We start from the raw sequence: 27,971 nt of genomic DNA, 5'->3' as shown, positions 1-27,971 counted from the left end.
ACACCTCTGCCTTGAACCAGATGAATTTGTTTTGCAAGAAACGTTTATTTGGAAAAGTACCAAATAAAAAAGTAAAAAAGAATTAATTCCAATCTGTCTCTAATCTGTCTGCTTCCAGTTTTAACAGAGGCAGGATGAATGGTCACAGGCAATCCACCCAGAACCTTGGAAACCGGCTGGTAAAAGGGGGCTCCAAGGGCTATATCTAGTCTTTACCACATTTCATGTTGGACCAGGAGGGGTAGGATTGTTTCTTCATGGTCCAAAAAGCTTAGGCCTGCAAAACCACTATAATTTTCCCCACCCCTCCATCCGCAGTGATATGATACCCAGCAGCATTGTCTGTTTATCCCTGACCCATGTCCCCCTTTACAACCCTTCCTCCTCCACTACCCACACATGCCTCACTTCTCAGATACTATCAGGGCTAATGTTTCTGGCAAGGAGGGTGCTACGTGGGTTCTACTCTGCTGCACTTCGGCTGGTGAAGTGGCCCTCTACAAGAATTTCAGTGCTTAAGCTAGACTAATAGTTCAGTGTTGCACTGAGGAGGTGCTGTCTTTTAGGCAATGCTTTATACCGTAGGTTGCTGTCGGCTTTAAAAAAATGTTCCTGTAGCATTGTTCAAAGAAGAGAATGGAACCTTCCCAGTGTCCTGACCAGCACTTAATCCTCAGTCAGCAAAACAGATAATCAGGTTATTTATTTTGTTGCTGTTGTGGAACCTTGCTGGGTTCTGGAAAGTTTCCCACACTATCAGTGTCTGTGATTCAAAAGTATTTCATTCGTCATAAAGTCATTTGGGAGGTTCTGAGGCTGGGAAAGGCTCTGGGTAAATGGAAGCCATTCTTTCAGTAAGTGAGCTGCAGGAAACACCAATCACATTGGAAAACCATGCTTCATATCAATAAATGATCTTTGAATTTACTGGCTGGAAACCCCTAATTGATTTTTTAAAAAGACTAAACCCCAATCTGGTGATTTTGGATCACAGTCCAAGATAACTGCATATTTGCATCACTGTACCTTCTATGTTCCAAAACTGCCTGCAAACTACCCAGCCAATCACTTGGGTACTCAACTGGTTGGAGACAACCCATTAGATATAATCACTTGGACAATGGGACCCTGGCTGAAAGAGGAATTCTTACCCATGAACTAAGGTAACAGGAATACACTAGCCACAGCCACATATTTTGGGGTACAGAGAAGTTATGTGACAAGCCAACCCTTTTTGTGTTTGAAACCTGTTTTCTCTGCAGTACAGGATAAACCACTGAGACACTGAAGGAACAAGATCCTGGTGGATTTCTTCTCTTCCTCATCCTCTCTCACGTTCGCACTCTTGACTATCTACTGCTTTAAACGGCCTTGACAGTGAAAGAAACAGGGCCAGCTCCTGAAGCTAGCCAAGTCATCGACTGTCAGCATCCGTATAACTCTAATTGGACTGGGTTCTGTCATGATATTCAGATGAACATCACAGTACATACATACACACATAATGATGGACAGATCAACGGACCAATCAACACACAAAACACGATAGCCAATCACGGACAAGAGCATACACAGTACAAAGCAGGGAACACGACACTTCCTGGGCACTCAAGCAGGAGAGGGCTCGGCACGGACCTCATTGCCAGCAACACAGAGGTTCACCATGTGCTGAATACCAGAGTTTAATATGTTAATAATTCATTGAAATAAAACTGCGTTGTACCATTCGCAACAGTGTTGGTTCGTCTGTGTATCAGAGTATCCAGCACTTCATGATACCAGGAGTGATTTGACACCTACCCACCAATCTGCCATCCTGCGCCATGGACACCGTCACCACACCGCAGCCGCTGCAAGTCGCTGGGAACCTCGGCGTAAGTTGGAAGCTGTTCAAGCAGCGCTTCCAGCTCTTTCTGGAAGCCAACGAAAGAGAGAGCGCCTCGGACACCAGAAAGATCGGCATCCTCCTCACCACCGCAGGGCAGCACGCCATCCATGTCTACAACTCCCTGGTGTTCGCGGAAGGCGAGGACAAATCCAAATACAAGACGGTCCTTCTCAAGCTCGACCAACACTTCAACGTCGAGGTCAACGAAAGCTTTGAGAGATATGTCTTCCAGCAGCGCCTGCAAGGTAAGGAGGAACTCTTTCAGTCATTCCTTACCCATCTCCGCATCCTCGCGCAGTCCTGCGGTTACGACACCACCTCAGACTCCATGATTCGGGACCAGATCGTTTTAGGGGTCGCCTCGGGCACCCTACGCCAGCAGCTTTTAAAAATAAAAGGCCTCACCTTAGCCTCCGCAATCGAAGCCTGTGTCCTGCACGAACACGTGATGTCTAGCCCTCTGCTCCCCCAGTCCAACGGAAAGGCGGAGAAGGGCGTTCACATTGTCAAGCGGCTCCTCTGTAAGGCTGCTGCTGCCGGATCGGATTTCTGCCTCGCCCTGCTGGCCTATTGCTCGGCCTCACTAGCCACTGGACTCTCACCAGCCCAGCTGTTGATGGGTCACGCCCTCAGGACTACTGTGCCTTCCATTCTGGCGCCCACAATCGACCATGCTCCGGTACTGCACAGGATGCAACTGCAGCGCGGTCGCCAGAAGAGGTCATATGACACACGGGCAACTGATCTTCCCGCCCTGGCCCCTGGAGACGAAGTCCGCATCCACCTGCCAGAAGCACCTGCCGAAGCTCCCCGCTCGTTCCTGGTTCGCATGCCTGATGGATCCATTCGTAGGCGCAATCGCCGGGCTCTTCGCCTGCTTCCACGCTCGCTACGAGACCTTACACCGACACCGTGCCCTCCTGTTGTTCCTGATTTCGTGGAGCTGCCTGCTACCATGCCCCTTCCGTCGTCGCCCGTGGCCAGGCCCGTTCCTCAGCCGGTGGTTCCAGACCTACCCTTGAGGTGGTCAACCCGAATTCGTCGCCCACCTACTAGACTGGACTTATGAGACTGTTTATACATTGAACTCATGCAACCACTTTGTTAATATGTTTATGTTCTTATCGTTACAGGAATTTGTTTTATCGTTCCACATTTCCCCGTTCTTTGTTTATGGTACAACCTCGTTGTTATGTCACACCCGACATCGCCCCTTGTAAATAGTTAAGCCCCATGTACATGCTGTAAATATTGCGCACACACACACATTTAGCTACACTCAGTACACACCTCTATTTATAAACGCGTAGGCACATAATCCTGTAAAAAAGGGGGGGATGTCATGGTATTCAGATGAACATCACAACACATACATACATAATGATGGACAAATCAACACACAAAACACGACAGCCAATTACAGACAAGAGCATACACAGTACAAAGCAGGGAACACAACACTTCCCTCAGGGCACGGACCTCATTGCCAGCCACTCAGAGGTTCACCATGTGCTGAATACCAGAGTTTAATATGTTAGTAGTTCATTGAAATAAAACTGCGTTGTACCATTCGCAACCGTGTTGGTTTGTCTGTGTATCAGAGTACCCAACACTTCAGGTTCTACATTACTTAATCTATTCTCCCTACTCTACAATCCGTTTGTGTGTGGGTGTGTGCGTTGAAACTTTTTTAAAAACTCAAATCCTGTCTGACCGTGGCTTTTATGGTCACAGCATATAAGTAGTTAAACACTTTTGATATGTAAATTCATTTAACAAAAAAACCTTTTGTGGCCAAACGAGAAAGAAAATAGGGGAGCCATTCATTCCCTCTTCACCTGATCATATCAAATTGTATGATTGCCAGCATTATGTGTAACCATTGTAACCTGTTCTAGAATAGTCACCCTATTTAGTAATCCTTTCCGCTGGCATAAGTGAAGAATGCGAGCGAGAGAAGGAATCCACTCAGTGAAAATTAGCCCTCTTTTTTTTTTATATAAAGGGGAAGTCGAAAACAACCAATTTTTCAATGTTATTACGGAAAAATATGAACTTAAGCATGCTGTAGTTGCATGGGTGGAGGAAACAAGAAACCCATGATTAAAATTAACTAAAATTTGGAATTGAGGCATATCACATCTGATTGAGGAAGTTAATTTTTCAACACTTGTATCTTTCATGTTGGTCATGACTGAGGTCAGGAAGTGTGCTTCCCTTTGCCTGCCATATGTCCTGTCACAGTGTCCCTTCCTGTTCAATCAACATCATTGCAAGTCTCTTTTGTCACCAGTTGCATTCACAGTGCAGACATTCAGGAGAAATAATATTTTGTTCCCGTGTACGTTTGCTTCGGGGTGATGTAAATTTCCTATACTTTGTTGAAATGTTTGTATTGGCTACAGACACCTCCCTTGTTGATCATCCTTGATTTGTGCAAGTAGTGAGTGCCTTTTCAGCATTTGACTGATATTATTAAGCATATTTGGTGATACTGCCCCAGGGCTGAATGCATGCTTTCTTAAATCACAATTGTGACTTTGGTTTGTAATTCCCTGAGGTATTGGATTTGAAGAGGTCTGCCTACTTAGCTATACTGTGAATGATAACAGTTTATATATGTACAGCTGGAAGCAAAAGGAAAATTACTTCTAGTTCAGTGCTTTTGAAGAAAATATGCCTGTTATACTTGGTCAGGACTGTCGCCAATATCTTAGGAAGGTCAGCGGTGCTGAGGACCCAGGTTCGAATCCCGGCCCTGGGTCACTGTCCGTGTGGAGTTTGCACATTCTCTCCGTGTCTGCGTGGGTTTCACCCCCACAACCCAAAGGTGTGCAGGTTTGGTGGGCCAGCGCGAGTTGGTGCATGCGCAGAACCGCCAGCGTGTTCTGGCGCATGCGCAGAAACGTGAGTGTTTCCTGCGAATGCGGAGGGGTTTCTTCTTCATGCTGGCCATGGCGGAGCTCTACAGAGGCCGGCGTAGAGGGAAAGAGTGCCCCCATGGCACAGGCCCGCCCACAGATCAGTGGGCCCCGATCGCGGGCCAGGCAACCATGAGGCCCCCCCCCCCCCCCCCGGGGCCGGATCCTCTCTCTATTCCCCCCCCCCCATCCCCCGGGGACTCAGGTAGCCGTGCTCCAAGCCAGGTGCCACCGGGATGGACCATGTCCATTTCACGCCGGCGGGACTGACCGAAAACGGGTGGCTGCTCGGCCCATCGGAGCCCGGAGAATTGCCGGGGGGGGGGGGGCCGCTGGCAACGGTCCCTGACTGGCGTGGCGTGACCCCACCCCTGCCCGAAAACTGGGGCCGGAGAACTTGGCATCCGCCGTTCGAGCGGCAGGGCGGGATTCACACCGCCCCCCTCCCCACCGGGGATTCTTCGGCCCGGCAGGGGGTCGGAGAATCCCGCCCCTAATTCTTGACAATGTGCCCATCTCGCTACTTGTTTCATTAATGATGGTCGTCAAATGGACTACATCAACATTTGTTGAATTTTCCTCTGGATTCAGGATAGCCTGATTAGGTTGCAGAGAGTTTGCAGTAGAATTTGCTGCTCAATCAATAGTGTCAAATTTCCATTACGCCAGCAAGCTCTGGGGACTGACCAACACCGTTTCAGTGTGTGCAGGAAATTTGGATCTGTGGGTAAACTAGCTGCTCCCAGGTGGAAAAAAGATCTGGGCAGCTCGGAGCGAGATGAATACTAAGATGGTTTCAGTGAGGTAAAATAACAGGATAAATCATGGATGTCTTGTTCTCTGTCAATACCAGAATGGAATGCTGTAAAATATATTCTCTGCCCTCATAACCCCTGCAAGCTTTTGTTGTGGAATGTCAGTTACCTCAAAAAGAAATATGACCACGTGGTCAGCATATTGGTTTAATTTTGATTTGCCTGAAGAAGAATTTCTAGTGTATGCTGACGATGGTTGACTGTGTTCCATGTATTTTTAGTCATTCAGGAAACCGTCATCTATTTGCAAGATCATAATAGACCATATAAACAATTCGCGTTTTGACTACAGAGGAGTGTATTAGAAGTATATTCGGCCACATCCCCTTGTGGAATTACCACCTCAGGATAATCCTATACTAGAGAATTTTATTTGCAAAATGTTGGACCAAGATTGAGTGTGGCACACTAGTAGGGCCATTCATTGATTAGTTTAAGTTTCCAACCTTTTCACATGCCTGTCTCTAGTTCTGATTGTGTTCATTTTCATGGGTCTGTTAAAAAAACTTTTATGATGTCGCAAACAATTTAATTTAGACTTGTGTTTTTCCAGAGAATGGAGAAAAAAAAGGGAAAGCACTGGTTCCCCCACAAATGCTGTGTGCAACTGTGGATGTAACCAGTAATTCTTAAATTCTATTGCTGTTTTTGTTGTGATGTCATTTCCTTTGCAGCTATGTTGGGCATGATCCTATTGCAGCAATAATAGATAAGTTCTTTTGGGGTTTTTTTTAGTAAAAATAAATACTCAGCAACACAGATTCAGTATTAAAGTTTAAGTTGGTGTGTAACAATCTTTATAACTCCTGTTCCTGAATTTTAAATAAAATAAAGATGGTTAGGAAACTACCAGCCGGAAACAAGTAACCCACAAAACCAATCGATCAAATTTGATATTTTTCCAAACTTGTTAATCGAAATGAGTAACCGACACACACAGCGATCTAACCGGGTCCCTGGTGTATCTTTCCAACTTGCTGGCAATTTTTGAATCACCTGGTTATAGAATATTCCATACATATATTAAGCAAAGTTGTCGAGGAGAAAGAAAAATAATTTGTGGGGCAGAGGAAAATAAACAGTTACAAAAATCTAGCTTTTATTTTGTTTTAAAAACACAGCAACAGGTCAACAATATAAAATTAATTACATTCCGTATGCTCCAATCATTTTAAAACAATGTATTCTCTGACTTACTGTGAACCACAGGACAATCTGGTGTTCTCTTAAAAATCAGTCTCTCTTTTCAAGTTTCTCCCCACTTGAAGATTAGGTGCCATAAAGTTTTTGTTAAATCTGCGGAGGTGGATTGAATGGAACTATGTATTTATACTGCTGGGCTGCTCCTTTACTCTGTTTGTTTTTGTTTTGTTTTTCAGGCCAATTGTTCCATAAAGGCTCTGCTGTTAAAAATTTTAAACAGAATTACTTTAACCATTTAACATCAGTTTTGTTGCCAAGGAGAGAAACAAGTGGTATCATGTGATTAATGGCAATGTGATAAATGCCTGAATAACAACTGCAATCATATGATATAGCTATGACCAAAATCACATGAACCTTGACATCCAATTAGTTAGTGCTTAGTTAATATGGAATAAAGCACACTAGTAGTCACTGGAGTTAATATTCCACATTCCGTAAACATTAGTCTGGTTAATGTTAGTGAAAAATCAATTCAAATTCAAGCCCATTAAAATATTTTTTTTACTACCTATCCAAAGACAAATGATTCATACATATCCCCCTTTAGTTGAAAATATGGGTGGGATTTACCGACCAACCCGTGCATGTTTTTCAGTGGTGGAAGCAGCCCGCCAGTGGGATTTACCGACCCCGCTGTTGTCAACAGGGGGGGGGTTCTGCTTGCTTCATGGCCATGCAGTTTAAAGGAAACATTGGCTATAACCACTTCACTCTTGGTTATCATTGATTGGGGCAGTACCTTTTGTCTATGTCCTCCGGGGCAAAAGTCATCCAGACATCCCACCCTTCAAGTTACCCTTTTAAATCTGTAAATAAACATGTTTTAGACAAGGTTGGAATTTGGGTTCCATGATCAGTTTTTTAAAAAATTAATTTATTGGATGTGGGCGCTGTTGGCTGGACCAGCATTTATTGCCCATCCCTAGTTGCCCTTAAAAAGATGCTGGTGAGCTGCCTTCTTGAACTGCTGCAGTCCTTGAGGTGTAGGTTACACTGTGCTGTTAAGGAGTTCCAGGATTTTGACCCAGTGACAGTGAAGGACCGGCGATATATTTCCAAGTTGGAGTGGTGAGTGACCTGGAGGGGACCCTCCAGGTGGTGGGGTTCCTGGATATCTGCTGCTCTTGTCCTTCTAGATGATAGTGGTCATGGGTTTGGAAGGTGTTGCTTATGGAACCTTGGTGAGTTCCTGCAAGTGCATTTTGTAGATGGTACACATGGCTGCCACTGTTCATCGGTGGTGACGGGTTTGAATGTTTGTGGAAGGGGTAGCAATCAAGTGGGCTGCTTTGTCCTGGATGGTGTTGAGTTTCTTGAGTGTTGTTGGAGCTGCACTCATTCAGGCAGTGGAGAGTATTCCATTGCATTCCTGACTTCTGCCTTGTAGATGGTGGGCAGGATTAGGGGGGGTCAGGAAATGAGTTACTTGCCGTCGGATTCCTAGCCTTTGACCTGCTCTAGTAGCCACAGTATGAATATGGCTTGTCCAGTTCAGTTTCTAATCAATGGTAACCCCCCAGGATGTTGATTGTGGGGGATTCAGCAATGCTAATGACATTGAATGTCAAAGGGCGATGGTTCGATTCTCTCTTGTAGGAGATGGGCATTGCCCTGGTTCGATGAAGAGTGCAGGAGGGCATTGCCTGCACTTGTGTGACACAAATGTAACTTGCCACATGTCAGACCAAGCCTGTATATTGTCCAAGTATTGCTGCATTTAGACATGGACTGCTTCAATATCTGAGGAGTCGCGAATAATGCAGAACATTATCAATGATTTGCAAACATCCCCACTTCTGACCTTATGATGGAAGGCAGGTCATTGAAGAAGCAGCTGAAGATGGGTGGGCCTAGGACACAACCCTGAGGAACTCCTGCAGTGATGTCCTTGAGCTGAGATTGACCTCCAACCACTACAGCCATCATTCTTTGTGCCAGGTATGGCTCCAACCAGCAGAAAGTTCCCTCCCTGATTCCCATTGACTCCAGTTTTGCTAGGGCTTCTTGATGCCATACTCGGTCAAATGCTGCCTTGATGTTGAGGGCAGTCACTCTCACCTCACCTCTGGCATCCAGCTCTTTTGTCCATGTTTGAACCAAGGCTGTAATGAGGTCAGGAGCTGAGTGACCCTAGCGGAACCCAAACGAAGCGTCCCTGTGCAGGTTATTGCTGAGTAAGTGCTGTTTGATACCACTGTTGATGACTCCTTCCATCACTTGGCTGATGATGGAAAGTAGACTGATAGGGCAGTAATTGGCTGGGTTGGATTTGTCCTGTTTCTTGCTGTATAGGACACAGCTGGCCATTTTTCCACATTGCCGGGTAGATGCCAGTGTTGTAGCTGTATTGGAGTAGCTTGGCTAGAGGTGCGGCCAGTTCTGGAGCACAAGTCTTCAGTACTATTGCCAGCATATTCTCAGGACCTATAGCCTTTGCTGTATGCAGTGCCTTCAGCTGTTTCTTGATATCACATGGAGTGAATCGTATTGGCTGATGACTGGCTTCTGGAGGCGACCGAGATGGATCATCCACTCAGCATTTCTGGCTGAAGATTGTTGCAAATGTTGCGATTACCGACCTTGTCTTTTGCACACATGTGCTGGGCTCCTCCTACATGGAGGACGGGGATATTTGCAGAGCCTCCTCCTTCAGCGAGTTGTTTAATTGTCCACCACCATTGGCAGCTGGCTGTGGCAGGACTGCAGAGTTTAGATCGGATGCGTTCATTGTGGAATCGCTTAGCTCTGTCTAATACTTGTTGTTTATGTTGTTTTGCACACAAGTAGTCCTGTGCTGTAGCTTCACCAGGTTGACACATTTTTAGGTGTGCCTGGTGTCGCTTCTGCCATGCCCTCCTGCACTCTTCATTGAACCAGGGCTGATTCCCTGGCTTGCTGGTGATGGTAGAGTGGGGGATATGCTTGACCATGAGGTTACAGATTGTGGTTGTATACAACTCTACTGCCCACAGCGCCTCATGGATAACCAGTCTTGAGTTACTAGATCTGTTCAAAGTCAATCCCATTTAGCACAGTGGTAGTGCCACACAACACAATGGAGGGTATCCTCAATGTGAAGGCGGGACTTTATCTCCACAAGGTGGTCACTTCTATCGATACTGTCATGGACAGATGCATCTGCAACAGGCAGGTTGGTGAGGCTGAAGCCAAGTACGGTTTTCTCTCTTATTGGTTCCCTCACCACCTGCTGCAGTCCCAGTCTAGCACCTATGTCATTTAGGACCTGCCAGCTCAGTCTGTGGTGGTACTACTACCGAGTCACTCTTGGTGATGGACATTGAAGTCCCCCGCCCAGAGCATATTCTGTGCCCTTGCTGCTCTCCGTGCTTCCTCCAAGTGGTGAGGCTTCAAGGGGTCCAGAGTCTATATTGAGGACTCCCAGGGCAACTCCCTCCCAACTTAGGGCAGCACGGTAGCATTGTGGATAGCACAATTGCTTCACAGCTCCAGGGTCCCAGGTTCGATTCCGGCTTGGGTCACTGTCTGTGCGGAGTCTGCACATCCTACCCGTGTGTCCGTGGGTTTCCTCCAGGTGCTCCGGTTTCCTCCCACAGTCCAAAGATGTGCAGGTTAGGTGGATTGGCCATGATAAATTGCCCTTAGTGTCCAAAATTGCCCTTAGTGTTGGGTGGGGTTACTGGGTTATGGGGATAGGGTGGAGGTGTTGACCTTGGGTAGGGTGCTCTTTCCAAGAGCCAGTGCAGACTCGATGGGCCGAATGGCCTCCTTCTGCACTGTAAATTCTATGAAACTGTATATCACTGTGCTGTTGTCTCTACAGGGTCATTCGTGCCGGTGAGATATACCCAGGAAAGGCGATAGTGGTGTCTGTAAGGTATGATTCTGTGAGTATGACTACCTCAGGCTGTTGCTTGACTAGTCTCTGAGACAGCTCTCTCAACTTTGGCACAAACCCCCAGATGTTAGTAAGGAGGACTTTGCAGGGTCGACAGGGCTAAGTTTAGCATTGTCGTTTCCGATGCCTGGGTCGATGCCTCTGGATTACAGACACCGCCTCCCTATCAAACATTAGCTATGTTGGTCATACATAAAGATTAACTACATCTGCAACGTATGACTAATTCACCTGCTCTTGCAGATTACAATTGAAGTCGTTATCAGTAATGAAAAGGTGAATTTAAGCATCCCTTTTTGGTATTGTGGTTTGAAATTTTTTTTTTTTTTTTTAAAGATCTATATTTTTAAACTGTTTATATTAAACTTGCTGATGTACTCCTGTACATTGATTCCTCTCATGAAATAGAAAAGCATTCAGAACACAAGCAATGAGATCAAATAATTAGGCAAAAATATTCTGAAATCAACTTTCATTTTCAACTGAATAGGAATGATTTTGAAAAGAAAATATATTTTTCGGTCATCTTACTATCTGTGGCCAAATAGGACACTAGATCAAAGTCTGAGAAAGGGTAAGCATCTAAAGAATGTGTGCAGAGACAAACTGCAGAATCCTTCAAGAACTCCAAGTTGTCCACATGTATCCATTTATTAAAATGCTCACAGGCAAAACTATGGATCATGAATCCACTGCTAGTTTGAAGCAGAGCAGCAATGATATGTATTCCTAAACTGGGAATGATTAATACTCGTGCTAATCTGAACCAAATGGTTTTTAAAATGATAAACGAAAGTCAGAATCGTTAACAATTCATACCTCTGTATTAAACAGGGCAAAAAATAAAGGCAGAAAACCTTCAGGTTATGGTCATTTCTGTTTTCTATTTCTATGTCCAGTTCATATCTAAAAAATACTGCAGCCAGCTAAACTAAGAGTTCTGCATTTATTTTTTTCAAAACCTATTTACTAGTGTCCACCCACCACCTTTGTGTGAAACTTTCACCTAACCTTTTCCTGTTAGCTTGCAAATTGGACGTGTTGTAAATTATGCCAAAACACCATGAAAATTGAACGCAACTCTTTTTTTTAAAAAAAAGTAACACAAACTCTTTGTCAAGACCGTGCGCTTTAAATACAAACCTAAATCCTTTTCAAAGACAAGCCAAATGAACTGTAGCAGTAGTGTTCTCAGACTGTAAATTATTACTTTGTCACTTTTTACTTTTATTACCCTGTCTCCCTCTCTCTGCTTTTTCTCTTTCAAACTTGTACACTTGTTCATTGTTGTTGCAGTACAAATTTGTACTACAAACATACAAGAGGCTGGTTGAGCACAGGGCTAAAGAGCTGGCTTTTAAAGCAGACCAAGGCATGCCAGCAGCACGGTTCAATTCCCGTACCAGCCTCCCCGAACAGGCGCCGGAATGTGGCGACTAGGGGCTTTTCACAGTAACTTAATTTGAAGCCTACTTGTGACAATAAGCGATTTTCATTTTTTTAAAATTTCACAAGGACCAGGAGTTTTTGACCAGAAACTCTCGCTGGTCGGAACAGCCAGAAAATCCTGCCCACAGTGTTTTGTTTTAAAAGGTAGTGAAATACATGCCATCCCTTCTGAATTTCCTTTAATTTAGCTTTACAGGGGAATTAGCTGGTATTCCTGTACAAGCACCAGGACCCTGAAAATTATACTTTTTACTGAATGCAGCTTTTTTCGCTGTTCAGAAAATTGATACATTGTCTGATCAGGACCTATAGTAAGATTCCATGACTTTTCTCCCTGTGTCTGCATGGGTTTCACCCCCACAACCCAAAGATGTGCAGCGTAGGTGGATTGGCCAGACCAAATTTCCCCTTAATTGGATGACTTAGTACAGTTCAGTTAACGTTTAAAGCTGGACAACATTCATTGTTGTTGCTTCTCTTCACTGTTTTCGTATTTTCTTTCTACAACTGGCCTATAACTTAGTCTGGCTCTGAAGTGATTAAAAATGGCCAGAAAATCAACTCCATTTTTTTTCCATTCCTGCCTTCTAGGCTGTCCTAGAGAAATCGTCTACCATTTTATTGTTGCATCCACTTTTCTCAATTCTGCACAGAAGAAATAAACAAGAAATAATTAGTTTTGGGTGCCTCACGTGATCTCAGATATCAAAAAGTACTTTAAAGCCAGTGAAGTCGTTTTAAAACACGGCAAAATGTTACGCTCTGCTCAAGGCGGGTTCTGAGGTGGGGAGTAAAATTTCAGGATTCCTGCTCAGCCCAAGTGCAATTTTGCGGTTGGGCGGGCAGGGCATTTGGCAGGAAATCACCCTTTCACAGATTAAGGCCCTTAAGTGGTCACTTAATGTTGTACCCTAGGATGAAAGCATCATGCACACTGCCTGGGTATCAGGCGGAGATATGCATAATGCACATCAGATCGGCACACATCAGTTGCACGTTTATTGAGTGGAGCTCCTTTCGGTTTGTGAAGAGCAGTCTGACATTTGCAAGTGCTCGTAGGGCGACGTGCATCCAGCCGATCACCACCTGGACCCGGGGCATGGTGGCGAATTCTGCTGCCCGAGCACCCTGGCGGGCTCAGTCCACATTGAAATGGATGTACTGTGCCGACTGGGCATATAGGGCCTCCGTGACGGCGCGGATTCACCTGTGTACCGAGCTCTGAGATCCCAGACAGGTCCCCACTTGGCGCCTGGAAGGACCCATGGTGTAAAGGTTCAGGGTGACCATCACCTTGACAGCCACCAGGAGTGGGTGTCTCCTCCAATCCACCGCGGTTATGATCTGGCAGTTATGTCGCACTGTCCCCCTGCTCAGCCAGAGTCTTTGACAGCATGCCAGGTCCGGCAGATCCTTGAATGACGGGAGCTGTCGGTACACGCAAGGCCTCATGCGGCACCTCCTTTGCACCTCCTCCTCTTCCACATCCTCGACCTGTTGGACGGCTGCATCTCCAGCCTCACCAGCTGACTCCTGTTCCGCTGCTGCACGTTCCTCTGCTGCAGCTTCCTCCTCCTCCTCCTCATGCAGCTCCAGCTCGTACAGCTGCAGGGCATTTCCCAGGGCAGCGGCAACTAGGAGGAATACCACCATTGCTGGTTGTATTCCAATATCCATTTTCTGCAGGCGATGAAAGACCGACATGTTAGCACGATGCATTACCCCGTGCCAACTAGGTCTAACGGGGTACACGGCCCCGGTTGACACTGTGGTCTCTGCCCTCACATGACCACCTCCCCCCCCCTCCTCTCCACACCCCTGGCCGTTGGTGCCTGGCACCATGAGGGCCCCTGGCGCCCGTACCTCCTGCCAGGGTACCGTCAGCTGCCGCTGCCCTTGCCAGTGATACGCTTCATGGCCCCCTTCCGTAGCTATCCTACCATTCATCTACAAATTTTTGAAAGTAAGAGCTCTTGGTTCCCCCTAAATATACTCTCCCCTACTACAACATTCCCTAGTTGACATTCTTTTTTTTCTCCCATCACTTGAATCATAGTGCTGATATGGGTTTGCTCATCTTCCCTGCAATGCCTGCTCTTGTCCACAAAGTTGCCGTATCAAACCTATTGGACCATTGCAAGGCCTTTGATTCCTCCATTGCTACTTTCTGGATCCCTATACCTACATCTCTTACAGTCATACCCTCCTGTCCCTGACCATGGGACCAATCTGAAGTACCTAGCCAAAGTAGTGTTACTGCCTCCTGAAACAAGGTGTACAGGTAACTTTGCCCATTACTGATGCATCATTGGTTATCCCCCATGGAGATCGATAACTTAAAACATGAACGGGCAGCATGGTGGCACAGTGGTTAGCACTGCTGTCTCATGGCATTGAGGTCCCAGGTTCGATCCTGGCTCTGGGTCACTGTCCATGTGGAGTTTGCGTATTCACCCGTGTTTGCATGATTTCCGCCTCCACAACCCAAAGATGTGCAGGGTAGGTGGATTGGCCATGCTAAATTGCCCCGTAGTAGAAAAAAATGAATTAGGTACTCTAAAAAAAAAAAATTTTAAAAACTTAAAACATGAAATCTTGGAGTGTCATTAATTTTTTTTTTAAGATGTTTACTGTAACAAAGGGCTGAAAACACTATTAACTGAACATTATATTTGCAGGCATCTTGTACTTTAAACCACAAGCCCACTGTTTATTTCGTAGCCCAAATAAAAAAATGCCCTTCGCAGGTAAGCTTCACATATTTCTTTACGGTAGACATTCAATTTTCCAGAATGAATCCAAAGAGATTCTTAGCTCCCAAAGGTTTATTCCTGTTCTTTCAGTTTTCAGCCTGGTAACATGCAATCCTAAAACTGCCTTTCACAGTGAGGTTCTCTTCACCTGGAGACTCCCTGTGGCCCAAGCCGAACAACTTTTTGAGCCTCATTTTAACTCCCCAGAAATTTGATCTTAACAGTCCCAAGTATGAGCTTCTGCTCACATTCCTGTATGGCGAACCAGAGATTTTTCTGACATGCTCCCTCTCAACCAGACTCCCAACATTGTGATATTCTAGATAAGACTAACCATATCTTTATAATGACTTTCTCTGCATCCTTCCCCATGGCAACGTGAATCACATGGTCTTGTACTAATTAGGTATCCTTGAGAGCCCACCTTCTTTCACCTTTGAATTAAATGAGCAGTTTAAGACGCAACTATTTACACTCGGACACTATCAATACTTTGCTGGGACTGCGAGAACTCTGTCTCCACTGATAACCCACATGCTGCTGCCATTATCCCCAAGCGTAAATACCTTGCACCTAAGTCTTCCCAGTAAAACACTTCTAAGCCTTTGATTTATAATGATCAACCTCAGGCTTAATGTCAGGCAGACTTCAGAACAGGCCACTTGATTTTATCTTAAATTTAAAGACCTCAGTTGTAAAACTGATTGAAGTTCAGACTCCAGCTTCAACTTTGAGCTGAAATTCCTCAATGATATGATAAAAATAACAACAAAATAACTTTTTTCCCCAGAATGTACTCCAGAATGGAGCATTGAAGATGATTAAATTTGATGTTATCATTTGGATTATCAGAAATTGGGTAAAAATGATAAACATTTGAATAATAAACATTGGCTGAATTCTCCAGCCATTGGGCGTGTCTTTTCCAGCTGGCAACGCACCCCCGTCCGCAGGTTTCCACCCGGTAGCTTGGGGTGGCTTCAATGGGAAATCCTATTGATAAGTGGCAGGAAGCGCGAATCCCGCCACCTGCAAGAGCTTTGCCGCTGAGAAACGTGCGACTGTGGACGGGAGCATCCCGCCCATTAAGGGGAGGAGGGGAGATCAACCTTTTTCTTTTATATTTTTACTTGCTATTACAATACAGTCTTTTTCATTCTGTCAAAAAAAAACCCTGGTGACATGCTGTTAATAACTGAATCAACAAAAGAGGAATGTTACAAGCTTTTGGATTTATTACTTTTCATTCACTTACAGGCATCCTGAGGGCAGAAGCTATTAATTCCTTCATACAAGTCAGATTGCTATGAAGGAGACTGCTTCAGGACAGGACTTTAATCTTAAATTCTGGTACTAATGTACATGGCAACAGGAGCAGACATTTTACTGCTTACCTGACATGCAGAACTTTTCTCAAATTAAATATTGGGAAGACTGAAGTTATTGTTTTCCGGCCTCACTCCAAACTCCATTCACTAGCTATTGATTTCATCCCTCTATTTGGCAACAGACTGTTTGCAACCTTAGTGTCATATTTGATCCAAGAAGAGCATTTACCCTCATTCGTGCCTTTGTTATTCCAAAGCACTCCCGGTTGGTCTGCATTCTACTCTCCATAAACTGAAGGCCATCCAAAACTCTGCTGCTGATGTCTTAACTCGTACCAAGACCTGTTCACCTATCACTCCCGAACTCAAGTAGCATCTTGATTTTAAAATTATCATCCTTGATTTTTAATCCCTCTATGGTTTCACCCCTCCTTAAGACCATAAGACATTGGAGCAGAATTAGGCCATTCGGCCCATCGAGTCTGCTCCGCCATTCAATCATGGCTGATATTTTTCTCATCCCCATTCTCCTGCCTTCTCTCCATAACCCCTGATCAATCAAGAACCTATCTTATCTCTGTCTTAAAGACACTCCGTGATTTGGCCTCCACAGCAGGCTGTGGCGGTTTTAAAGGATCGTTCCTTTTGTCTGAGATTATGTCCTCTGCTTCTAGTTTTTCCTACAAGTGGAAACATCCTCTCCACGGCAAAGAGTTCCACAGATTCATCATCCTCTGGCTGAAGACATTTTGGCCTCTTGAGCATCCTTCTTGTTCTATCATTGATGGCTGTACATTCATTGCCTGTACCTTGAAGACCTTTCTACCTCTCTCTCCTGCTGGAAGACACTCCTTAAAATCTACCTAATTGAACAAGCTTTTGGTCATCCAAACCAATATCATTATAAGGCTTGGCATCAAATTTTGTTTTACTATGTTCCTATGAAGCATGTTGGGGTGTTTTATTATGTTAAAGTTACTATATAAGTATAAGTTTTTGTTCCATTAAGACAATGGGCGCGATCTACTGGCCACATTGCACCCGACCGGGAGTGCGACCTGGTCGGTAGAAGCAAGGTGAGGCCTTCCATCTCGTGGGATTTACCCAAGTCCCGCAAGGCGGCATGACTAGAAATCCCACCCACGTTGGGCAGGACCAAGCTACACATACTTGAGGGTACACCTGGGACCTAACGGCCTCCCCAGGGAGTCCACAGTCGGGCGCTTTCAGTACTGGTCCACTGACCAAACATGGACCAGGCGGAATAGCACCCGGACGGTCTCCTGGGCCAGCGGAGGCCCCTGGGTGACCTGGCTTGGGAAGGGTGGCCCCCTGGTCCTCCCTTTGGAAGGTGGGCCCCTTGACACTGCCCTGCTGGCACCTTGAAAATGCCACCTTGGCATTACCAAGGTGCCTGGGTGGTGCCAGAAAGCCAGTAGGAGCAGTCCCAGGGTGCCACGGTGGCATTGCAAGCTTTCCCAGGTGCCAGGGTGGCACTGTCAAGGGTCAGGGCCTGAGGGTGGCCATGCCCATGAAAGGAGAGGATTATGAAAGGTGGAGAGGGTGCAGGATGGGTATGAAGGGGCCTCTGAAGGGCTGGGGGCAGCTCATAGGGGGTGTGGAAAGATCTGAAAAAGGGTCACTCAGCGATCCCAATGTGGGATGTGCTCACTTGGGGGATGGGGGGGTATTGCCCAGACACATGAGAGGTGACATTGCCCATATGGGGGACCCTCGAGCTCACTGACAGACAGGGACAGCATGGTGCCGCAGTGGTTAGCGCCGAGGTCCCAGGTTCGATCCTGGCTCTGGGTCACTGTCCGTCTGGAGTTTGCACATTCTCCCTGTGTTTGCATGGGTTTCTCTCCCCCATAACCCAAAGATGGATAGGTGGATTGGCCACGCTAAGTTGCCCCTTAATTGGAAAAAATTAATTGGGTACTCTAAATTTTTTTTTTAACAAGCTCAATGAGAGATCAGGGCACCCTTTCAAAATGGTGGCACGATCGCTTGGGGAGCTGGTCTGGTCAGTGAGTTCAGCTCCCAGTAATAAAAATAATTCTAAATATGGGCTAAATTGGTGAGAAACTTCGGGCCCCAAAAAGTGACTTGAGTTTGGTTGGATTACAGTGGGGAAATCCACCGACCGAGCCAGCGGGAAACTAGCAGCAAAACTTTCCACAAAGGACACTTGGAAACTTGTCTGTTAAATCATGCCCAATGTATGCAGTTCACTGAATCAATGTTAAAGGGACATATAAAGTTGACTGTGTTTGAGTTTTGTTTGAAAAATTACGGTTCAAATTTGTTATTTGTAAGTGAATAAGTTTGTCAGGACATACTTTACATCTCTTAATGGTGGTGTACAATGCAATACAAGGTTTCAGGGCAGATGTAATTATTGTACAGCATTTTCACATGCTTCGCTTATCTTGCTTTATCTGTGCAGGGTAAGAAAATTAAGAAAATTTGACAATTACTGCACATAATTTGTCGTGAAAAATAAAGTCCCTAAATTATTGTGCTGCAATGTTTGAGGCATCCAGGTATGTTAATTGAAGAAAACGTTATTGTCAGTCTGTAGGAATGGAAATTGCTTTTAACTCGTACTGATTATACTGTGAGTAAAAGATTAAGTACTAATTCTTTGAATGAGCTGCAAGCCACAATCGGAAAGCATGGCACTGGACAGCTGTTTATCCTAGAAAATTGATGTAGAATTTGACAGTATTACAGAGAGCCCATTTTATAGATCAGAAGGCACACAATTTAAAGAGTCGTAGCTACAAGTAATTTGTGTGCTTTGGGATAATGTAAGGATTTAAATGATGCTATACTGATGCTATATATAAATGTAAGCTCTGAAGAAGTTGTTATACCAAGCATGGGAAGAGGTAGTTAATGCAAGCCTGGCACATAGTCACAGGTGTGGGAACCCACATGGAGGCCATCATCACACACAACTCAGGCTAAACTGCAGGACAGACAGGTCACTTTCCATATTCCCAAAGGGAATCACTTAAAAATAGTGGTAAGTTCGAGGTCCTTGCATTACACACGTATGCAACACAAAAACCTCCAGTGGAAAATTACGGTAGCTCAAGTTGTCATTGTTTACACCTGAAATAATAGAAGGACTAAATATTTTGCACTGTACTATTTATTTGTTAGTGTTCCAAATATAGTAAGAGCCCACTCTAGATAGTATTTGAAGAATAGGATATCAAACTCCAGACCAAATCATTGGACAAAGTGGCTTGTCACAGTTCCTTAAAGGAGCAAATTACATCAGTTAACTATGGGCTATCGTGCTATAGGCAGCACGGTAGCATAGTGGTTAGCACAATTGCTTCACAGCTCCAGAGTCCCAGGTTCGATTCCCGGCTTGGGTCACTGTCTGTGCGGAGTCTGCACGTTCTCCCCGTGTGTGCGTGGGTTTTCTCCGGGTGCTCCGGTTTCCTCCCACAGTCCAAAGATGTGCAGGTTAGGTGGATTGGCCATGATAAATTGCCATTAGTGTCCAAAATTGCCCTTCGTGTTGGGTGGGTTACTGGTTTATGGGGATAGGGTGGAGGTGTGGGCTTGGGTGGGGTGCTCTTTCAATGAGCTGGTGCAGACTCGATGGGCCGAATGGCCTCCTTCTGCACTGTAAATTCTATGAAAAAAAAACTTACTTATGGTTTGTTGAATTAAGAAACTGTAACTGTGGCACTCATTGAAAAGTGAAGATTCTTCTGCTTCAGTGAAAGTTGCTGTGGTTGTTCTCATCTCACCATTCCTCTGCTTGCTAATACACAATGAATATTAGCCTTTTACCCTGTCATGAGTTTTATCTTGATCATTGACATTTTCTTCATGGATTATGCAGCATGTGATCTAGGAACTTTGGGGGAGGAATGGCTGTATTGTAAAGCTGCCCCTGATTGACCCAGAATTGAAACATTCCTTTATGATAAATTATTGCCTTGATTCTGGGTGTTGTATAGCACCTATTTTGCTTTCTTTCTGTGGTTGGTACATGAATGTCATGGACCATTTAACTGCATAAGTAGCCTTGTTTACCCAGTATTATCTTCCTTACAAGGCATCATTATCTTTCATACCTGGCATTGTCTTCCATTCTTCATTCTCATTCCAATAAAGTATTTTAATGCATTACCCTGAAGATATTCTGAGTATCTTGGGAAGCCCTGTGATTCTGTACTGGTCCTTGTATTCACTGGATGAAAGCAAATTACTGCAGATGCTGGAATCTGAAACTGAAGAGAAAATGCTGGAAAATCTCAGCAGGTCTGGCAGCATCTGTAGGGAGAGAAAAGAGCTAACCTTTCGAGTCTGATGACTCTTTGTCAAAGCTAACAGACTGAGAAAGTGGGAACTATTTATACTGTGGAGTGAGAATGAATGGTTTTTTTTAAATTTAGAGTACCCAATTCATTTTTTTCCAATTAAGGGGCAATTTAGCATGTTCAATCCACCTATCCTGCACATCTTTGGGTTGTGGGGGCGAAACCCACGCAGACACTGGGAGAATGTGCAAACTCGACACGGACAGTGATCCAGAGCCGGGATCGAATTCGGGACCTCGGCGCCGTGAGGCAGCAGGGCTAACCCACTGCGCCACCGTGCTGCGCTGTGAGAATGAAAGATGAGTTATAGCCACAGAAACCCAGGGAAACTGGGTGCTAATGGCCACAGGAACCAAGAGGAAAGAGTGCCAATGGCACTCCCCAGAGAGAACAAAAGATGTGAAAAGCCAAACAGCAGAGAAACTAACATCAGAGGGTGAACTGGAGATGTGGGGGAGAGGAAAGGGGAAGTAAAGAGGAGAAAGGGTAAGGAAAGGTGGATAAGATGAGGGGGGGGGGTACATTTTCTTTCGCCTTGGTTTCTGTGTCTATGACTCATCTTTCATTCTCACTCCACAGTATAAATATTTCCCACTTTCTCTGTCTGTTAGCTTTCACAAAGAGTCATCGGACTCAAACGTTAGCTCTTTTCTCGCCCTTCAGATGCTGCCAGAACTGCTGAGATTTTCCAGCATTTTCTCTTTCGTCCTTGTATTCACTGTTGGATAATTCAGATTTTTAATCTCAAATCTATGGGAAAGATTTTTAAGAACATGAAAAATAGGAGCAGGCCTATAGGCTCTCAAGCTCACCCCACCATTCAGTAAGGTCATGGCTAAGTTTCTACATCAACTCCACTTTCCTGCCCTACCCTACATCCCTTCATTCACTTGAATCCAAGAATTGGTGACTCGCAATCTTGAATGTACTCAACAACTTGAGCATCCACAGCCCCTCTGGGTAGAGTATACATCTCTGGAGTGAAAAAACACATGGTTGGCAACACCCCCTGCTCCTGCACGTGGTTGAACTCCTCGAACTACACCTACAGGTGCTGGATGCTTGCCGCCAACCCCTCGTGTCGTCCCTGACTCTTGCGACTTCATCTCCACAATCGATGGGACTGTCTGTTCCAGAGTCTGAAACCCATCTGGACGGCAGTCAGTTCCTGGAGGTCGGCCTGCCCTCTGACCGTCCGACCGCCCGCTCGGGAGTTCCTACCTCCACTTGCTGTACTGCAGCTGTGTGGTGTGCACAAGACGTGTCCCAGGCGCCTCTTCTCTAAAGTGCCCAACCAAGGTGAATTTGTCTGAGATGGGGGATGAGTGTTGGACACAGCTGTGATGGGAAATCCATGTCATCCTCAGACTCGAGCTCCGAGGTGTCCTGCGTCTCGGGTGGAGGGCTGGCTTCCGAGCTGCTCTCATCGTCGGTCCTCAGCATACGGGGGAGTTCCGGCTGTGGCATTGGCATGGGCCCACCACATCTCCAGCAGGTGGGGTATGGTGAGGGTCGGGGTGGTGTTGGGGGGGGGGGGGGGGCGGTGGGGGGAGATAGTTGAGACACATGTCATGGGAACTACAGGTCAGCAGTCAATTCCACGCCCGTGACCGAACTCGACCCTGGCGACCTCTGGGCCGATGACCACACCCAAAGCACTCGGCTCTGCAATGGTGAGGTGCCGCCAGTGTGGCGGTCCCCATCTAGTCTTCTCTCGCTCCCGGCGGTTATGAGCGGCCTTCTCCTCCGGGGGGAGTGGTGCAAAGCAGCCAAGGGGTGGGTAGCTGATGGCCGGTATGGGAACCTGCATGAGGTGCAGGGTGGGGATTTGGGCGGCCTCCAGGTTGGCGGGGGGGGGGGGGAGGAGTAGGGTTTACGGATGGGGCTGGTGCCAGGGGCACAGGGCTGCCTACTCACTCTGGCTGTCCTGAGGAGATTGTGCATATTTTTCCGGCACTGATGGCTGGCCCTGCGGCAATCACCGCCAATGCCACCTGCACCCAGGCATGGCGAACAGCGGCAGCTGGCAGCCTCTTTCCCGGGCCGGGGTGCAGGGTCATCGGCCTCTCTTGCACCGCATTTAAGGGGATCTCCAGCTCGCCGTCGGTGAAGCTTGGAGCTGCTCTCCTTGCTGCCATCTTGTTGGCTGGGATGGTATGTGTGGGGAGTGCAGTGTGTATATGCGGCTGCAACTTGTCAGCCTCCTGTGTGTCAATTGCGAAACCGGCGAATCCTGCACCGTTTCTCATTGGAATCGATTGTGTTCCACATGGCGCTGGTGCTAGCCCCTTAACAGTAGCAGAATCGGTCCAGGTGCGGCCCCAGTTTTGCTGTCGTGGAACTCCATGAATTCTGCGCCGGCGTCAACTTGGTCTCAGAAATGGAGAATCCGGCCCAATGTTTCTGCAGAACGTTACAATCAGACTTTTTTGCTGCATGCTGCTATTTATGCATCCCTCTTCATCCCAACTTCCATTCGGTACAATTATTAGACTTTACACGCAACTTAAATGCAAGATGTGATGAGATGAAGGGAAAGAAAAAAAGGAATCTGAGCAAATCCTCTCCAAATTTATTTTTAATATGTATGCTTTAAGTTGTCATGGTCGGCAATTACAGTTGAATACTTTGTAGAAGCAGGCAATGCCAAAAAACGTTCCAAGGAATTATACTGTGTGAAGATTTTAATAATGATCCTGTATTTCATTTGCTGATGATGTGTAACTTAATTTCACTTGTATTCAAAGTGAAATAATATTACTTTTGGATAATGAAGCGATTCTGTGCCTGTGTGTCTTGGATACTTTTGACCTCAATGTAAGTAATGAATTCCTCTGAGCAGTGAATTGAAAATTCTTGTTTTTGAATGCGATTATATATGCAATACTGTTCCAAGGGGAGAGTTTGTGTTCTTTGCATGTTGAACCTGCATGACTGTGATAGACACAGTGGGAATTCATTTCCTGTCAGGAAATTAAACTATTTAGATTTGCTGAGTCAGTAAGCCATGAACAATAATTGTTTAAAGGCTCTATCATGATTTTATGCCAATATTTACTTTGTTCTCAGTTGTATCAGAAATGGGTGATTTGACAATGCATCAAAACAATAATATGGCCTTGATTGCTGAGAAGGTAGGTTGCACACCCATGTGCTGATGTGTGCCATTGTAAAATGCAATAGAATTTGAAAAATCCAGTCATTTCAATTCCAAAAATCCCAGTTAGGAGAAATATCATGCATGTAATTGTGTGTTTATGTATTTAAAAGATGCCGCTCTAAAAATAAATAAAAGCCAACCCAGGAAAAGATCGCCTAAGATTATCGTAGTAAGGAATTCTGTGTTGGGCTAAATAACTAGCTTGAACGGTTGAAATCTATTACTATTTTGCCACTAAGATGTTGGAATTGTGAATTTGCTTGGACAAGAACAAGTTCAGTTTTATGCCTGTTTCAGTACATTAGCATATCAAATTTTGTGCATTGGGAATACCATTCAACATTACAGGTTGAATACTACATCCAAGGCTGGTAAGAAACTCCAAATCCCTTTAGTTTATGACTGAACTCTTAAAGCACCTACGCAGAAGGTTTTTTATCTGATCATGGACAAATTTACAGCAGGTGAAAAATTATGCTCTTTCTATCATCTTGAAGCCATAATGGAATTACCTATCTGGAAAGCATTGAACGACTATTCTTTCATTCCATGTTGCTTTTGTCATACACTCTAGTTCCTCCTTTGGCAGTCTGGAAGGTTGAGCCGTGCCAGCAATACCCAATTCCTGTGAATGAGTTTTTAAAAATTATACCCTCCCATATATGTTGAGGTGCATGTATTCTATTTGCTGACTTTTTCAAAGGGGCCACGTCATGCATTTCCAAGAAACTTGTGGCATTATTCTTCCAGATCTACCAAAAAAACTGAGAGGGAGTTCAAGAAAGTCCTGATCAAGTTTAATGTAACATTCTTACAAGATTAATCTGCTTTGATAGTCTTTTAAATGTGCAGTGAGGCTTTGCCAAAGATTTGATGAATAATGAGTGTTTAAATATCAATCTAGCCCTGTTGACACAATGTAATTTCCTGGATTTATTTTGATAGGCTGTAGTTCATTGAACATGAGGCGAATGCTGAAGACCATTGTATCATACTGGATATGTTTCCTGAGAAGGATATCTTTGTACTGCATGAATAGATCTCATGCCCAAGTCCTGTTGATTCATGTGCAGTGTTTGCTGATCTTTGTAGTTTGGTTGTGCTGAAAAATTCACTGAGATTATTTAAGTAGTATGGTTTCCTTGGGGCGGCACAGTGATTAGCACTGCAGCTTCACAGCTTCAGAGTCCTGGGTTCAATTCCAGCCTCGGGCAACTGTCTGTGTGGAGTTTGCACTTTCTCCCTGTGGCTGTGTGGATTTACTCCAGGTGCTCCAGTTTCCTCCCAAAGTGCAAAGATGTGCAGGTTGGGTGGATTGGCCATGCTAAATTGCTCCTTAGTGTCCAAAAGGTTAGGTGGGCTGGGTTACAGGATCAGGGTGGAGGTGTGGGCTCAGGTAGGGTGCTCTTTCCAAGGGCGCAGACTCGATGGGCTGAATGGCCTCCTTCTGCACTGTAAATTCTCTGATTCTATGAAGAGCCAGGAAAGCTGTACAATTTTACCTATTCTATCTTTGTACTTTGCTGCAAGTTTCTTTGCAATTGAATAGGAATGTCTCAATAAACTGACCAAAAAGTGCTTTGAAAAAATTAAAAATGTGAAATATTTGTACTAGTTATGATCATAAATTAAAACAAGTTGTTTTTCATGCCCATATATATGTTGAAGAACTGTAACACTACAAGTAGATTTGTCCACTGGTTCAGCAGTTGTAAGTTTCTAAGCTCTTATCAACCTGCGCTGAAACCTTTTGGACAAAAGTCCATGTTTTTGCTATATTAATTGCAAATTAGCATTTGCTGTATATTAGTCATATTTAATGTGCAACAGATGCCCTGTTGATATGTCTGAGTAGTTTCTTTCTCATACCACTGTACTACATCTGATGTGACGGTGACATATTGAAATTTCATGCTGAATGGGCAAGAAGCTGCATGCAAATTTTTGTTTATGGATATTAACCAAGGTTTGGCATTACTACTGAAGAAACAAAGTTTTCAGATCAAAAACAAAGGATCAGATGTCAAAAGATGTGTACAAATACTGCATGCTTCTGTTATTGTTTATTCTTAATCTTCTACTTTTATCAGATACTGCTGCTACTACTTCGGTATGACTGGAAAAGCTTATAATAAGATGCCTATTTTATCTATCCATTCAATAGCTTCCTAAGGTGCCATGTGAAGAAATGTGATGCCTCCTGAAATAGATCTTAACAGGCAGGCTGATGATATGTGTTCTATGCTCTGGAATTTGATGGATACAATTACACTTCGGGTCACCCCTAACCCTCTACTTGTGGATTGTATGGCCACATTCTGTTTGATGGTTGAGAGCTTTCTACTGTCCTTGAGGGAGGTCAAAGCCGGGGCCTGTGCTGTTGAGTCAGGGATGACGTGTTGGTTCTTTATCCTGTGTGCATGCCACAATTGTCTGTCATTATAGTGAGTTAATATCAGCTACATGGCATTGATTGCTGTTTCTCAGAATGACCAATGTAATTTTAAGTGTTTTTGTCGTGGATTTTTCAAGTCTACGTGATTGGGAAGGTCACTGTTGCTCATGACTTTACATAAAAATATCAAATATTCATTGGTTACAGCCTAAACAACAATTTGATTCAAATGTTTATTCTTCTGCTTTCAGAAGAAATCGCGAGGCATTGTTATATCCATTCAGCCAAACACAGTGCCAGGGTAAAAGCAAAACACTGTGGATGCTAGAAATCTGAAATAAAAACAGAAAATGCTGGACAAGCTCAGCAAGTCTAGCAGCATTAGTGGAGAGAGAAACAGAGCCAACGCCTCTAATGTGTATGATTCCGAAGAGGTCCAGGGGACCTTGACTTTCTTTTTAATGTACCAGAATATCATTGCTTAGCATGGCTTCCTTCATATTCCCAGTGGCTGTTTCAACACTTGAGTGCATTTATTTTTTTCAATGTCTGACACTGGGGCTATTAAATACCAGAAGTCTTTGGGGGTCCACCCTCTACGTAGCTTAAAAAATAATAAAAATGTGCCTGAATAAACATAAACATGCGTACCAAAAATCTATTTGAAATATAAGCGGCTAGTCTCCTGCATTGTGCAGTTTCCGTTGTCGCAGTGGTAGGCTGGGACTTGAGTTACATTTATCAAAATCTCAAATAAAAAAATTCTAAAGGGACCTGGGGCGTCATTCTCCGACCCCCCGCCGGGTCGGAGAATGGCCGTTGGCCGCCGTGAATCCCGCCCCCGCCGAAGTCTCCGAAGGGAGAAAAGTCGGCGGGGCGTTAATGGCGCCGCTGCCGCGGAGAATGTCACAGGTCTGCGCAAGGCAGCCGATTTTCGGCCCTGCCGATATTCTCCCCTCCCGGATGGGCCGAAGTCCCGTCGACGTGATGACCGTTCACGTCGACGTGAATCAAACCTCCTTTTCATCGGCGTGACCCGGTGCTCCAGGCTCACGCCGACCAGCGAGGAGGTGAGTGACGGCCTGGGGGGTTGGCTCTGGGCAGGAAATGGCGTGGCCGCAGACTGATTGCGTGAGGAGAGGTGTGTCTCGGCTTGTGTGTTGTGTGTGTGTGCGGCCGGGGGGGGGGGGGGGGGGGGGGGGGGTGTGGTGTTAGAGTAGGCTGGGCTCCGGGGGGAGTGCCGGGAGGGGGTCCGTGCCGGGGGTGGGGGGTTTGGGGGGGGTCCGTGCTGGGGTGGGGGGTTTGGGGGGGTCCGTTGCTGGGGTGGAGGTTGGGGGAGGGGGGTCCGTGCTGGGGTGTGGGAGGTTGGGGGAGGGGGTCTGTGGCTGGGGGTGGGGAGGTTGGGGAGGGGGGGGTCCGTGCCGAGGAGGGTGATGGGAGGGCAAAATGAGTTGGGTCCACCTGCCAGGTGCCCAGCCTCCAACAGTTGGACCCATGCGGTCCATGCCACCTGGCTGGGGGGAGGAGGGGGATATGGGCAATGATGACTTGTCGTCGTTATCTCCCCCCCCCCCCCCCCCCCCCCCCACCCCCCCCCCCCCCCCCCCACCCCCCCCCCCCCCCCCCCCCCCCCACCAGGCCGTCATGTTTTCAGACCATTCCAGCGATGTTGGCCGCCGTGGTGGCAGCCGTTCATGTCTATGTTGCCCCTGGATGAGGAGAGGAGGAGGGAAGCGTGCGCAGAGAGGCGGCGCAGGCTGCCGCAGAGGGGCAGGCGGCAGCCGCCCAGGGCTGGAGGGACACCTGACCGACAGGATGAGGAGGGGGAGG

General features: G+C 45.8%; 1 protein-coding gene and 1 long non-coding RNA gene across 10 annotated transcripts in view; one reads left to right on the top strand and one right to left on the bottom strand.

The window, feature by feature from the left end:
* LOC140393260 (gamma-adducin-like) overlaps positions 1-27,971 on the top strand; it is a 308,595-nt gene that overhangs the window by 139,237 nt on the left and 141,387 nt on the right. The gene's annotated exons all lie outside the window — the stretch shown is intronic.
* Positions 1-27,971, bottom strand: part of LOC140393261 (uncharacterized) — a 47,220-nt gene that overhangs the window by 10,591 nt on the left and 8,658 nt on the right. The window contains exon 2 of the long non-coding RNA XR_011935559.1: positions 6,822-7,024. This is a non-coding gene — a long non-coding RNA (uncharacterized lncRNA). The remainder of the gene's footprint in view (positions 1-6,821; positions 7,025-27,971) is intronic.

This window comes from Scyliorhinus torazame, chromosome 16 (genome assembly GCF_047496885.1).
Source record: "Scyliorhinus torazame isolate Kashiwa2021f chromosome 16, sScyTor2.1, whole genome shotgun sequence".
NCBI classification, from domain to species: domain Eukaryota; kingdom Metazoa; phylum Chordata; class Chondrichthyes; order Carcharhiniformes; family Scyliorhinidae; genus Scyliorhinus; species Scyliorhinus torazame.
Note: the sequence above shows the minus strand (reverse complement) of the source record. Positions and strands in the feature narration are given on the sequence as shown.